This window comes from Pelophylax lessonae, assembly GCF_965119305.1.
Source record: "Pelophylax lessonae genome assembly, chromosome: 4".
NCBI classification, from domain to species: domain Eukaryota; kingdom Metazoa; phylum Chordata; class Amphibia; order Anura; family Ranidae; genus Pelophylax; species Pelophylax lessonae.
Window position 1 is genome coordinate 135,889,825 of NC_138771.1, and position 16,161 is coordinate 135,905,985.

At 45.1% G+C, this 16,161-nt stretch overlaps 1 protein-coding gene across 3 annotated transcripts in view; it reads left to right on the forward strand.

The window, feature by feature from the left end:
- The first annotated feature begins 360 nt into the window (after window positions 1-360).
- Window positions 361-16,161, forward strand: part of TLN2 (talin 2) — a 477,844-nt gene continuing 462,043 nt past the window's right edge. Inside the window, exon 1 of one of the 3 annotated variants that reach the window (XM_082253081.1) lies at window positions 361-432. The gene's annotated coding sequence lies outside the window, so the exon portion shown is untranslated. The remainder of the gene's footprint in view (window positions 433-16,161) is intronic. The other 2 variants (XM_082253079.1, XM_082253080.1) reach the window with 2 other exon arrangements.

Here is a 16,161-nt window from a genome sequence, read left to right on the forward strand (position 1 = left end):
ACCCAATGGTCAAGAAGGTTCTGTAGCTGTGTCCTTCAATGAAGGAAAGAGAAAGGGTGTTTTTGTGTAATGTGGTAATGTGTGCTCCTGCAATGCACAAGTGTGAACCTAGCCCCTGCAATGGGTGCTAAATCCCAGTTCCATCATATTTCATCCTCCTCAAAGCCTGACAGAGCAATCTGTGTGTGTGATACAGATTCAGTAAGAAATCACTACACATCTCAGCGCCAGCCACAAGATGGCGCTCAGTGCCACACCAGTGAGACCCCCCCAGTGCCCGCCAATGATGCAGCTGCGTGATATGACCATCGTGTTCTCCCCTCAACTCCTCCTCTCCAGCGCATGCGCAGCTTGTAGTCCGGGGGGTCGGGCAGCGCTTCGGGCGGAGAGGCAGCAGGGGATGGAGAGGGAGTGACCCGGGGTCCGGCAGGGGTAAGTGGGGATGTGTGCGGGGGGACAGCGCTGGAAGTGTCAGGTCACCATACCGGGTGCTTGGTGTAGAGGAATGTGTGATAAGGATGTATAGAGAGAGCTGGTCCCATGTGTGGAGAAGGAGGAGGGAGCCGAACATGCATGGTTATGGGATGGGGGTATGGAGAGTGGAGGCTCAATGGATATGTATAGGTGTATATCTCTATGGATGTGTAGGGGGGGGGTGTATATGTCTATTCATGGATGTGTAGGGGGGGTGTATATGTCTATCCATGGATGTGTGGGGGGGGGGTGTATATATATATCTATGGATGTGTAGGGGGGGGGGTGTATATCTCCATCCATGGATGTGTGGGGGGGGGTGTATATCTCTATCCGTGGATGTGTAGGGGGGGGGGTGTATATCTCCATCCATGGATGTGTGGGGGGGGTGTATATATCTCTATCCGTGGATGTGTAGGGGGGGGGTGTATATCTCTATCCGTGGATGTGTAGGGGGGGTGTATATCTCTATCCGTGGATGTGTAGGGGGGGTGTAAATCTCTATCCGTGGATGTGTAAGGAGGGGGGGTGTATATCTCCATCCATGGATGTGTAGGGGGGGTGTATATCTCTATCCGTGGATGTGTAGGGGGGGGGGGTGTATATCTCCATCCATGGATGTGTGGGGGGGGTGTATATCTCTATCCGTGGATGTGTAGGGGGGGGTGTATATCTCTATCCGTGGATGTGTAGGGGGGGGTGTATATCTCTATCCGTGGATGTGTAGGGGGGGTGTATATCTCTATCCGTGGATGTGTAGGGGGGGTGTATATCTCTATCCGTGGATGTGTAGGGGGGGTGTAAATCTCTATCCGTGGATGTGTAAGGAGGGGGGGTGTATATCTCTATCCGTGGATGTGTAAGGAGGGGGGGTGTATATCTCTATCCGTGGATGTGTAGGGGGGGGTGTATATCTCCATCCGTGGATGTGTAAGGAGGGGGGGTGTATATCTCCATCCATGGATGTGTAGGGGGGGTGTATATCTCCATCCATGGATGTGTAGGGGGGGTGTATATCTCTATCCGTGGATGTGTAGGGGGGGGGGTGTATATCTCCATCCATGGATGTGTAGGGGGGGGTGTATATCTCTATCCGTGGATGTGTAGGGGGGGTGTATATCTCTATCCGTCGATGTGTAGGGGGGGTGTATATCTCTATCCGTGGATGTGTAGGGGGGGTGTATATCTCTATCCGTGGATGTGTAAGGGGGGGTGTATATCTCTATCCGTGGATGTGTAAGGGGGGGTGTATATCTCTATCCGTGGATGTGTAAGGGGGGGGGGTGTATATCTCTATCCGTGGATGTGTAAGGGGGGGGGGTGTATATCTCTATCCGTGGATGTGTAAGGGGGGGGGGGTGTATATCTCTATCCGTGGATGTGTAGGGGGGGGGGTGTATATCTCTATCCATGGATTTGTAGAGGTGGGCACTGTGCTGTGATTGGCAGGAGCCTTCTCCATTTACACCCCCCAGAATGTCCCAATCCCCTATTGGCTGCATTCCAAATCTCTGCTCCTCCACACGTCCAGGGCTCCGTTGCCGGGACAGAGAGGTGTGCGGGGCCAGAGACGACGTACGTTGGCGATATGGAGGAGGTTCTAGAAATAGTGACAGGTATATTTAGTATGATTTGGATATGACGGTCGCATGGCTACAATAAAGATCTCCTCTGATTGGACAGAACACAAGCGCCCATTGAGGCGTGCGCTCCACTACACCACTGAGGGCTCATTCACATGGCTGCGCATTGCGATGTTTGTGACGTGGTAATGTTCTGGTGTGCAATTTACAATACATGCATGTTCATAAAGGTGAACCTAACCTTTTAACATGTCAAAGATTATTATTTTTTATTTTTTTTTTGTATTGCATGTATTTAAATAGCGCTGACAATTTACGCAGCACTTTACATATTGTACATTCACATCAGTCCCTGCCCACAAAGAGCTTACAATCTAAGCTCCCTACCTCACATGCTAGGGACAACGTAGACAGGAGCCAGTTAGCCTACCAGCATGTGTTTGGAGTGTGGGAGGAAACTGGAATACCCAGAGGAATTCCACACAAGCACAGGAAGAGTATGCAAACTCCATGCAGACGGAGTCCTGGCTGGCATTCACATAGAAAGTCTGTTTTGTAGCAAATGATTTGGGAGTGTGCATAAGGACTTGTGTTATTTCAGCTCCTCTTTTATTTTTGGAGGAAATTCAATAGTTGTTTGGAATGTGTTCACACCTGTGAGATTTTTCATGGAACATTGTATGACCAGAGGAAGCCCATTATTGTCTATGGGGCAATTGGAAATGCTTTTCACATCACTCCGGTGTGGATGGGATCTAAAAGAAGTGCCTGCTCCTATTGGACCCCTGAGACACCTGAGCTAATGAGTGTTTCCTGAAATGCTTCAGCACTTAACACTGGGATTGCCATCATATTCAGTGCCACCGATTCACACCTGAGCGCCCCTCGCTTGAAGCTTGTCGCACGAAAAAGTACATTGTGGTTTTTGGCCCTTTCAGAATTCAGTAGGAGTGCCTGAGAAAGGCATAAGAATACAGATGTGGGGTTGAAGAAAACAGAATTACAGACTCTTCTGCATTAAAGCTTGTACATGCGTATTTTTATTTGCTTCTGTTGAAGTCTACACCCAAAATCGCACCATTCTGCACTGCAGGAAAGGGGATAGATGTGAGCAGGTGCCATAGAACAGAATGAGAAATGGTTTGTCATGTATTATTGTGTTTCAGCACAGGTGTGACATAGCAAGACTCTTCCGTGTTTATAGATCTGGTTGCTTCTGATAATATGTGGGAAATTACTATTACACTGGCTTGGAGTTGGGGATGAGCTTAGATTTGGGGGGCTGAATCAGGAAGGAAACTTTTACTCCCACCCAGTGCCGCAGCTCATTTACACTTTCAGCTGTGGGATGGTAAAAACTCGCAGCTCTGCTGTGTTTTACCCACTCCTTAAGCTGCAAAGGCAGTGGTTAGGCGGATACAATTGCTGCGGTTATTTTACGTTGTGGCAGGAACTAAAGGTATTCCCCCTGTTGTGTAGAGCGGACGCTAAGTTCCCCTTCGCACCAGCAGACGGATCGGCGGATGCCAGCAGACGTGCCCACTGACACTCACCAGCATTTGATCCGGTCTGCTAAAAACAGACGAAAGGGGATCGGTCCTGTGGATCCGATTGGTTGACAGTCAGGTGGAACCAGGCAAACAGTCTGTTTCCATCTCAACTCCTCGTAGAGAACAGTGGCCTATGTCCGTATCCTCACCGCTGTCATCCGTCTGCTCAGTAGAGATCAGTAGAGAGATTCACTCCCCCGCTGAGCAGACAGATCTGCTTGACAGAGTCCATCCCATCTGAAAGGGGCCTTAGGCTTGCTGAACATGACCCATTCAAGTAAAATGTAAAAGGGTTAAAACAGGTGGTTAGAAGGTGACTTTATCGCCTCATCCATGCCTGTCGACTACCCTCTGATAAGTAATTCAGGTGTAGATCACTTTTCAGAGCTGAGGCCATCTTTGATGCAAGTATAGATGAGTCCTAACTGCATCCAGGGCGTTTGCTGTGCTACAGCTGCATGTACACAAAGGGGTGGGGCTGCTCATGACATCATTGGCTTGACATGGGCGTGTTTTGCCAGTGTTGTTGAGCAAATCAGTGGAAATGAGATATTGGAGCTATGATGGAAATAATGGCCTGAACCCATGTCTTCATGGCTGCTCCCACATTGCAAGGGTTAAATGCTCATTTAGGTCTAAGTGGCCAAAAAAGCCATGTGTGCGCTCCTCCTCTCCAGCAATGGATTGTCCCTTGGCATCCTCATGTCTAGTACAGAGCTGTAGGCTCTTCATCGCACCTTTTGATGCCGTGGGCCCACCAGAGGGTAGGAGAGAAGAAATTGTGACGATTGGTGCCACAGTCCGGAGTGAACATGAGGGAACTTTTTGCGGCCCCCTAGATATAAATGCACATTTAACCCTTGTAGTGCAGGGGCAGCCCAACTGCAGGGGAAAAGGTTTCATATCCCTGAAGTTCAGCTTATACTGGATGTTGGAGTTTTTTTTGTTGATAAATGACCTTCATTACTAGCATATGGTAACAATATCTGTGCCACGCTTTAGTAAGACCTGTCTCAGTGATGCTATACTATGTCTGTCCCTGGTAGTTCAGCCAGTTGTGGCCCCTCTCTGTGGCCCTCCAAAGTAGGATAAAGCTTTGTTCGGTCGTTTAGTTATCATAGGGTGATGTAAAGTAGATTTAAACCACAACTGGAAGATATTTGGTGTGCTAAAGCACTGTCAATCACTAACTAATACCATGATTAATTCTTCAAGAAAGTCGATTTTTTTTTTTTGTTTTTTTTTCTGTCTCATTGCTGCGGGTTTTCTGCTGCCCTTTTGCAACTACTTCTGTCTGTCCAATCTCTGTGCATGAACTATAATAGCAGTCGTATGGCGTTACATAGGACAGGTTTCCTAATCCTGAAAACGGTGCCTCATATCTGAGCAGATTTTTTTTTTTTTTTTTAATATATTTTTAAGAAGTTGTAAAGTCAGAAGGTTTTTTTTTTTATCTTAATGCATTAGGATAAAAAGCCTTCTGTGTGCAGCAGCCTTCCTAATACTTACCTGAGCTCTATCTTGCTCCAGCGGTGTCCAGGAGCCCCTTGGCCATCTAGGACTCTCCCTCCTGATTGGCTGAGGCACAGTAGTGGCACCATTGGCTCCCACTGCTGTCAATCAAAGTCAGTTAGCCAATCGGAAAAGAGAGGGAGCGGGGTTGAACAGCAGCTGTGTGTCTAAATAACCACACAGAGCTGCAGCTCGGCTCGGGTGCCCCCATAGGAAGCTGCTTGCTGTGGGGGCACTCAATAGGCGGGAGGGGCCAGGAGCAGCGAAGAGGGACCCGAGAAGAGGAGGATCCGTGCCACTGTGCAAAACCAACCAACTTTAAAATCACTTAAAGTTCCTTATTTAGGACTTCATATACAGTATGTGCACATAAGTTATACAGTAGATTCATAAGGAATGCCAAGATATAGAAAGTTTAAAGCTTGAACCGGACATGCAAATTTTTTTTTATTTTCAGTATTCTATTTTTTATGAGTGGTTGCCGTGAGAACAGGTTACAGTGTTTCAGTTTAATCCTCTGCTCACACCGGTGCAACTTGTCATGCGGTTTGACAGGTCCAAGTTTCAACCTATTCTCTGCAATGGAATCGTTCAAATTGGTGCAAAGCCAACTTTGCCGTGCCGCACTGAAAAGCTCAAGCTCGCCAGAATAATGTATTAGAGTTCAGACAAACCATTAAACACTGCCAGGGGTGCTTACAATGATCTGTTTTTATGTAAAACTTTTCAAAAGAAAAAAAACTTTACTGTAACTGCTTATAAAGTATTAGCTGAAGTTTGGCATCAATTTGTTGTCTCGAAATCTGCTAGAATATCTAACACTCCCCTCCCCCCCCCAGACTGACAATGCTGCTGTCCAGAGGTGCACCCTGTGCTCTTACATCCAGAGTGGTGTCTGTATAATACTGGAAGGGTTTAACTGGTCAGATCACCAGGTGAAAACAGAGGAAAAAAACAAATGCAGCCACCACATCTAGTGGTTGGTAAGCTGCAATATATTCCGTTTTTTGTTTTTGAGTTTAATCTCGCTTTAAAGAGGAAGTAAACCCTCCTCAGGAAGTTGTACCTATAGGTAAGCCTATATTAAGGCTTACCTATAGGTACTGTAAATATCTCCTAAACATTTATCGTTTAGGAGATATTTACCTTTAATGCAGCCAGTGACGTCACTGGCGCATGCGCTCTGAAGGAACGGCAGATCGTGCCGTTCCTTCAGAGCCCCGTGCCGTGACCGTCGGCTCCCGCGCGCGTGCGCGGGAGTGACGTCACCGCGGCTCCGGCCAATCAGATGGCCGGATGCCGCGATCCCGGAAGACGGGCGACTATACATGTCGCCCGTCATACAGGTAAGCGGACGGCACGGCGGGGGCTCGTTCTAAGGTAAGTATTTCATAATGAGCTAGTATGCGATGCATACTAGCTCATTATGGGTTTCTCTTTCAGGTTGTAAAGAAGAGGAAAAAAACATTTCTTGGTGTACAACCTCTTTAAGGTAAGGATGGATTCCTCCTCTGGCTTTAAGAGGTGTTCTCTAACTTTCCAAGTGGGGAATGGGGGGGGGGGGGGTGCTTAGATATGCATTAAACGCAATCATCCAGCTCCACCAGCACAAAGTACTGTTTATTTGGAACTCTCCAGGCTAACCCCTTCATGCATACTTAGTGCCCTGATTTATCGTTTTATGAGCCCCTCCCCCACACACAGCACCACAGGATCCCATCTGGATGATTCCAGCAGTCAGGTGTCCCTGTGGATTCCAGATGTGCAGAGCCTGGCTCTGGCCAGTGCAGTCCTGGTATTAGCAGAGCACTCGGCTTGTTTAGATAACCTTATGATTCTGGCCTTGTGTGCCGAGTGTAGACCTCATGGGCACCAGATTACATCTTCCGTTTTATGGACTCTTTGATCGAATGCTTCTGTTCTCTGCCTTGGAGTACTTTTAGAGACAATATAGTTCTTAGCTCAGCACATGGGAACTAATCATTTCTACATTGTTGTTTATATGGTCAACTTTTTTTGTTAGTGTTACTAAACCATCTGTTTTTTTTTTTTTTTTTTTTTTGTTAAATTAAAATAACAAACATGTCAATACTTACCTGCGCTGTGAAACGCTTTTGCATAGAGCAGCTCTGATCTTCCCCTTCTGGGGGTGCCCCTGCATAAAGCCACTTTCCATAGGGGTACCTGTGCGTGCTCGCTCCTGAGCCACCCTGCGTCTATTGACACAGAGTGGGCAGTTCGGCCCAGCCCCCGCTCCTGTGTCACAGCATTTGTTTGACAGCAGGGGGAGACAGTGGTGAGAGCCGCTGCTCTCGTGCACCTCGCTGGATCTGGCTTGGGTAACAAAAGAGGGGGGGCTGAGGGGGAGCTGCAGCACAGAAGGTTTTTTCACCTAAATGCATATGGATTAAGGGGAAAAACCTTAGTGTTACTAAACCCAGGACCCTGCATTCACGTTATCTGGTCTTCCACAGTACATAGAGCATGGAAATGCAACAGTTTTAGTAAATATATAAACTGCTAAATGCCTTTTCTCATCAGCAGTATATTGAAGTCTTGGGACTTCTATCAGTTCCTGGTGAAGTTTGTAGGAGGAGTTTTCATACCGCACTGAGCTGTCCTATGAGGCTACAGGGCTCCTGACCCTCTGTCTGGACAGTGCTGATTGGCCCTGTGCTAATCACATGCACTCTCCCAAGAAAATAAAAAAACCTCTCTAGCAATACACACCAAACTGAACATGTGCAGCCTGACTCCAAGGCGCTGTCTTATCCGGACATGTTCTGGAGTCAATAGGAGGAGGATCTGTGTATACAGGATCAAACAGCCTTTTTACACAATGCAGAGAGATTAACCCCTTAGGTTCCACAGTGAGTATAACAATCATGTTTTACTGCATATACAGACTGATTTTACTGTTGTGGGTTTAGTAACACTTTAAGGCTTTAGAACCACTTTAAATTTGGATATGCCAGCCTAACATTTTGGTGGATTGCAAGCAGAGGGATCTTTGTACACAGCGCATCTGTTTTCATATTATCCTGTAGTGTCCGGCTTTCAGAGGAGATTGTAACACCAAACAATATCCATATTTTTTTAAAATGTTCCATCCATACACCTTCACTACTTAATGGCTTTTATTTATGAAGATATTTCTTAGGCTCCATGCACACTAGGCTTAAAAAAAGGACCATTCCCTTGGCAGAAAAAAAAGCTCAAATAGAGCGTTTTTTTGTACATAGTTTAGGAGAGTTTTGCATTTTTTTTTTTCTGCCAGAAAGCTCCAATCAGAAACACAAACCGGAAGGTTTTTTTTTTCCCTGCCTCTCAACGTTGAGCTTAAAATATGCCTCTAAGGCCTCTTTCACACGGCCGCTCCGCTGTTTTTCTCCGCTGCGGGACTTTTTTTTTTTTTTTCACGGAGCGGATGACATTTGTGTCATCCGCTCCGTATGTCTGCATATCATCCCATCCGTTTGCGGATGATATGCGGACATAATGTAAGTCTATGGGCATTGCGGATGTCAGCGGATGACACCGCTGACATCCGATTTTCCTTCCTTTCCGTTTTTTGATCGGAGGAAAAATAGGGTTCTGTTCCGTTCCAAAAAACGGAATAGACCTGAAAGGAAGAAAATCGGATGTCAGCGGATGGTATTCCGCTGACATCCGCAATGCCATAGACTTACATTATGTCCGCAAATTATCCGCAAAAAAATAGGATTATTTGCGGACATAAGGAGCGCCCGTGTGAAAGGACCCTATGGCTTGATGTACACAGGACATTTGAGAACCTCTACTGAACGCTGCAACTTGACAGCTAGTAACTGAGTTAAAAATGTCTGTTTTGCCACGTTTACATGGCGCGTTTATGTGCGATTAGCAGCGCTTACATTTAGCAACATTTTTACATTGTCGTATATGGGGTAGGTACCTCAGGCCTAAAAAGGTATGGGGGACTTTATGGGCAATGTGACAAGAAGTAAGACGAAAATGCAAATAGTAAAAGGGGGGGTTGTTTACTGTATAATTGTCATTTTATATACAGTACAAAACATAAGTGAGGGGTTGTAGACCCCTGAGTGTAAGGAGGTGATGAAGTAAAGGAGTGACAATTGTGAAAATAGTGACTTTATATATGGGAAGCTTCTCTCAGAGGCTAGAAGGTTTGCCTCTGTGTTGCGTCCCGACGCATTTCGGCTCAATCCTGGAGCCTTTTTCAAGGGTTTAAAGAGGTTGTAAACCCTCTTGTATAGCTTTTACCTATAGGTAAGCCTATATTAAGGCTTACCTATAGGTGCTATAAATATCTCCCAAACTTGCACCGTTTAGGAGATATTTACAGCGCAAACTGCCGATGACGTCATCGGCGCAGGCGCTCTGAGGGAACGGCCACCCGTGCCGTTCCTTCAGAGCTCAGTGCCGTGAACAGCGGCTCCCGCGCGCATGCGCGGGAGTGATGTAATCGCGCCTCCGGCCAATCAGATGGCCGGAGGACGCGAACCCGGAAGCGGGACGGCAGGACATGTCGCCGTCCTGTCGCTGAGGTGGCGGCACGGCGGGGGCTTCGTTTTAAGGTAAGTACTACATAATGAGCTAGTATGCGATGCATACTAGCTCATTATGCCTTTCTCTTTACAGGGCTTTTTTTTTCTCGGATTTTTTTTTTGACTTTACTTCCTCTTTAAGTCACATTAGTTTCTGTAATGATCATATGAATAATCTTAGTTATCAATTGGTGAATACCATTGGTTGATAAAACAAACTATGGTATTTCCGAAAAACAGTAATTCATACATTCTTGTTTTGCCAAGGGTGGTGATGTTGATCCCTTCAAAACAGTGAGAGCGCGAGCCATGTGACCTGCAAAGTATTGACTGGGTTCAATGGGATATATTTGTCTTGGAAGGTAGTATGTGTATTGAATGGGGTTGAACTTACGGACTGTGTCGCAGGTTCTAGGCACCCCTGATAGCTGGATAGAACTTCGGGTGGTCCCATCCGGGTGGTGCTCTGATGTCTGTTGTATTATACTCAAGATTAGAGTTTTGTGTGTCCAGCCTAGAGTAGCGGTATATAATTTGTATTTAGAAATGTTCACTTTTAGAATTCTAAATACAAATTATATACCGCTACTCTAGGCTGGACACACAAAACTCTAATCTTGAGTATAATACAACAGACATCAGAGCACCACCCGGATGGGACCACCCGACGTTCTATCCAGCTATCAGGGGTGCCTAGAACCTCTGACACAGTCCGTAAGTTCAACCCCATTCAATACACATACTACCTTCCAAGACAAATATATCCCATTGAACCCAGTCAATACTTTGCAGGTCACATGGCTCGCGCTCTCGCTGTTTTGAAGGGATCAACATCACCACCCTTGGCAAAACAAGAATGTATGTATTACTGTTTTTCGGAAATACCATAGTTTGTTTTATCAACCAATGGTATTCACCAATTGATAACTAAGTTTATTCATATGATCATTACAGAAACTAATGTGACTTAAACCCTTGAAAAAGGCTCCAGGATTGAGCCGAAACGCGTCGGGACGCAACACAGAGGCAAACCTTCTAGCCTCTGAGAGAAGCTTCCCATATATAAAGTCACTATTTTCACAATTGTCACTCCTTCTTTACTTCATCACCTCCTTACACTCAGGGGTCTACAACCCCTCACTTATAATGTTTTGTACTGTATATAAAATGACAATTATACAGTAAACAACCCCCCCTTTTACTATTTGCATTTTCGTCTTACTTCTTGTCACATTGCCCATAAAGTCCCCCATACCTTTTTAGGCCTGAGGTACCTACCCTATATACGACTACGCTAGGGACGGTGGCAAACCCCATACTATCCAATAGGCAGATAGGGATCAAAAAACCCCCAGAACATTTTTACATTGTAAAATGCTCAGAAATGTATCCCCATTGAAAACGCTTATAAAGGAAATGCTTATAGATTCGATTTACTGCGTTAAAGACGCGTTTGCACTCTGTTAAAAGCATTTTGCGTTTCAAATGAACTTCTGTCCTGAATGCAATTTTTTGCTTTTGCTCAACTGCCTCTAAACAACTATAAGTCTCAGTGTACATGGACAGATAAGATAACATGGAGGCGAGTTCAGGGGCTGCTGAAAAAACGATCAACTGCTCCTAAACGTCCGTTTATCAGCAGCAGTGTACATAGGGCCTTATTGTTCTAATGTCCATGGACACACAGGGTAGCATTGAGCTACAACACCACTCCTGTTGTAGCAGCAATTTTTAATCCAGTGTGCATGGAGCCTTACCGTGTTTTCCTGTCTCCAAGGAATATTCTTTGTGAGTTCCCGAACCTCTCCTTTTCCCTTTCACTTCCATAGGTTGGAAATGAGCAGTGCAAATAAGTTGTGGTCCTGTACACCGCTCTATGCACATTATACATCTCATAGTCCATTTTGGGATTAAGAAAAAGGGTGGCTTTGCTCCTACTTACAGCTGTGCCATGGAAAAGGAATTTAGCCACACTCTGACAGAAAGTTGGATCAGAGCTGCAAAAGAAAAAGGGATTTAGAGGAGGCTGAGAACAATAGACAGTGCCTTTTTATTTAGGAAACTTTACTTGAGTAGAATATTTTTTTTACCGTCACTTTAGGGCAGGGATCCTCAAACTACGGCCCTCCAGCTGTTGCGGAACTACTCATCCCATGAGGCATTGCAAAACTCTGACATTCACAGACATGATTAGGCATGATGGGCATTGTAGTTTGATGGGAATTGTAGTTTGTAGACCCCTGCTTTAGGGGAATAAAGTTGACCATATTTACAAAGTGAGTTGGAGAAATCCATACAGCCCCCATCTTTTCTAAACAATGTGGATAAACGAATGTCCCGCTTCTGGCTAATGTATTATGACAGCCGGCACCAACGCCTCTCAGAATAACTAAACAATGACTGAAGTTGATCAAATACAGTCACTGTTTGGCTGACTTTTTTCCAGCAGGCCCTTTCGATTTCTCAAGTTTGTTGAGCTTGGTGGTGTTGGCAGGGCCACCTGCAGCTCTAGATTCAGCTGCTTTACAGAAATTGGCTAAAATTCGAGCCAAGTATGGCCAGTTTTAAGCCCGGTACACATTATTCGCTTTTTTTTTTAACCAATCTGGCTGAATGAAAAAAAAACTGACAGATTGCTGTACGAACACAAGCGATGTTAGTACAGCAATTTCTCCTGCTGTGTTGTGTTCTGACAGGAGGACAGCCCCTCCACCAGGACACACTGATCAATGCTGGTTTCAAACATGCCTGTTAGACAGAAGCCAGTCGTGAGATCAGCTTCTCTCGGACAAGAAGTTGTCCACACGGGCTGAAATTCAGCCGGGTTCCTGGCGAACCAACCGATTTTTGGCACACGTGTGTACCTGGGATAGGGCTTGCCATACACAGATTGGGCAGAAGATTTGGACTACAGTTGCTATATGTACGAAAGCTATCGCTGACAAGTTATGTAGATGGGAGATAATGATCCAAACAAAGTTTACATCTTGTTTGAAAGTTTTTCTTTGCATTGATACATTTGTGAAAAATGTTCAGTTGCAAACAGGGCGGCTCCAATATAAGTCTTTGTTCACATGGGTTGATGACAATCATGCCCCATACAGGGCTGTGTTTTCTGGCACAGGGATGGACAGGTGTTGGATGCATCCCCCGTGTTCCAATGTTCTCTGTTGCGGCAAACAGCTGCGTAGACACAGCCGCTATGTCCCCATTTGATGTGGGTGTGGGTCCCTAAACTCATGCTGTGTGCTTTTTGGGACATTGACACCCACATGTCTTATTGGGACACAGAAGCTGTGTCCGTGCAGCTATGTGCCCCAATAGAGAACAATGGAATGCTGGCAAGGGGATGCATGCAATACCTGTGCAGTCCTATGTTTAGAAAATACAGCCCTACGCAGGGTACATGCCATTGCTCCATGTGAACAGGGCCTAAAGGGTATCTGCATACTACTGTTGAAAGTGCTTCATTTAGTACCTTATTTCTTAAACAATCTATTTTTCTGTCACAGTTATGGTAGACTCATGTTGAATTGTCTTTCTAATCTTTTTCTGCATTGATGGTCTGTGTTCTTTTGCTGACACTTGCACAGTTATCATCATCCCTTGTGCTAAGGTGCCATACAAAAGCACACGTACATACTGTCAATTTGATTGTAAAGAAACAGTCTTAAATACATAAACCTCGAGGGGAATATACAAAGGCTGGAGCAGACAAACTGAAGCAGCTGTGCATGGCAACCAGTCAGCTTCTAGCTTTTTTTTTTTCAAAGCTTAAAGTGGAGCTTCACCTAAAAGGGGGGGTTTCACTTTAAGCACTTCTCCCCCCTCCCCGGCCTTATTTGGCATGTCATTTTATTTTTGGGGGGGGGTACCTACTTTTGACAGGTACCCGCTCCCACTTCTGCTCTGATCGCCCACTTCTGTCACAGGTCCCAGAAGACTCTTGGAATGTCTTGGAAATCATCTTATAGCCTAGGCCATCTTGATGGGGATCAGCAATTCTTTTTTTTTTTCAGATTGTCAGAGTTCTTTGCCATGAGGTGCCATGTTGAACTTCCAGTGAGTGAGAGCGATAACACCAAATTGAACACACCTGCTCCCCATTCACACCTGAGACCTTGTAACACCGAGTCACATGACAATGGGGAGGGAAAATGGCTAATTGGGCCCAATTTAGACATTTTTACTTAGTTTACTCACTTTTGTTGCCAGCGGTTTAGACATTAATGGCTGTGTGTTGAGTTATTTTAAGGGGCAGAAAATTTACACTATTGTAAAAGCTTTTATAATACATTGTAGCAGTGTGTCATTTCTTCAGTGTTGTCACATGAAAAGATATAATAACATTTTTACAAAAATGTGAGGGGTGTACTCATTTTTGTGAGATACTGTATATGTCTGTGGCTAGATTTTATATAATCCAGAGTGAACTGTGCTCACCTTCTCATGTGGCCAAGAGAACATGTGTAATCATGGTGAACAGGTTTGTAGAAAAAAACAAACATCCGAGGCAGACCAGACACTTACAGGCTTTTTAGTTAAAGAGGTTGTACACCGAGAGAAAAAAAATTTCTCTTCTTTACATCCTGAAAGAGAAACCCATAATGAGCTAGTATGCATCGCATACTAGCTCATTATGAAATACTTACCTTAGAACGAGCCCCCGCCGTGCCGTCTGCTTACCTGTATGATGGGCGACATGTATAGTCGCCCGTCTTCCGGGATCGCGGCATCCGGCCATCTGATTGGCCGGAGCCGCGGTGACGTCACTCCCGCGCACGCGCGCGGGAGCCGACGGTCACGGCACGGGGCTCTGAAGGAACGGCACGATCTGCCGTTCCTTCAGAGCGCATGCGCCAGTGACGTCACTGGCTGCATTAAAGGTAAATATCTCCTAAACGGTGCATGTTTAGGAGATATTTACAGTACCTATAGGTAAGCCTTAATATAGGCTTACCTATATGTACAACTTCCTGAGGAGGGTTTACTTCCTCTTTAAGATATTTTCTATGCAGAGTAGCGGTGTCACTGTTGAATAGAATAAAATGGCTTCTAAAGCAGGCCATAGATGGATCTAATCTCAGCAGGTTCAGCGGGGACCTCCCTAGATTCGATTCATCCATGGGCAGCCTGAATGTACGGAAACCTATCCATGGATCGACTTTAGTACAGTCAGCCTGTTGGATCTATTTTTAATCGAGTGATTGTTGTGTTCTGCCGGCCATAAAATTGCATAATCTATGGCCAGCTTATAGCGGTAGTAAACACTGCATGGTGGTGTACCTACAAGTACTGTATGCCTATAATAAAGCTTACCTTTAGGTACAAGGTATATCTCCTACACACTTATACTTATTGTTTAGGAGATATTCACTATTTCTGCAGCCAGGTTGATGTCCCCTGCTCATGCGCTCTGAATAGATGACATATGGAGTGTGCCATCCATTCAGAGTGCTGTCACGAATGTGGCCTCTATGCACATGTGCAGAAGTGACATTGAGTCTTGGCCATTCAAACGGCTGGAGTCCATGAACCCGGAGGAAGACCAGGTGAAGCCTTATCAGCGGTGATAGCACTCTGCTGGTGGGCTTCGGTTTAAGGTAAGTCTTTCATAATGTGCTAGTGAATACTAACACATTATGACATTGACTTACAGGGGGAAGTTTTTTTTTTCATATTTTACTGCTTTTACTACTGCTTTAAATGTGACCTTTTGAATGCAGTGTAGGTCATTCATATGGAAAGGCTCACCTTGATTAAGGACTGAGTAAATACACCATCAGGCAATTGTGCTTCAAAAAATAGTGCCTGCAGGGCTGGATAGATGTAAGGAGTATATTCCATAAGAATGGTAATTATTAAATATCTGATTTCAATACAACTTTCATAAGTAACTGTATGTGTTAGACTTAAGCTGGATACACACTATACAATTTTCCTTTTTAGATTTTTTTTTCCTTTTTAGATTTACCAAAACAATATAATATGAGGTCAAACCTAAACCCTTTTAATTTGTATGCAATCAGGCAGGCCCTTGCACTACATAGTTGAAGGTAAAGCCCCGTACACACGCACAGATTGTTGGCCGACCGATCGGCCGTCTTTTGTCCAGTGTTTGTTGGTTGAAATGTGCTCTAGACTTGCACTGGACTTTTGTTGGCCAACAAAAACCAACTTCAGAAGTGATGTCATGTGATGGTTGACTTTCCGTGTGTTTTTTCTTCTCTGAGCATGCCCAGTCTTGCTCATCTGATTTTTGTCTGCTGAAATCTGTACTGACTGAGGAACAATCGGCAGTTCTGTTGTTGGCCAACAAAAATTTTATAGCATGCACACCAGATTTTTTTTCGGCCAAAAATTTGCCTACAATCGGACGTTGGCCGACAATTTACGGCCAACAATCTGTGCGTGTGTACGGGGCTTTAATCTAAAGGAAATCAAACAACAAACGTTGTATAGTGTGTATCCAGCTTTAGAGTGTCCCTCTCGCTC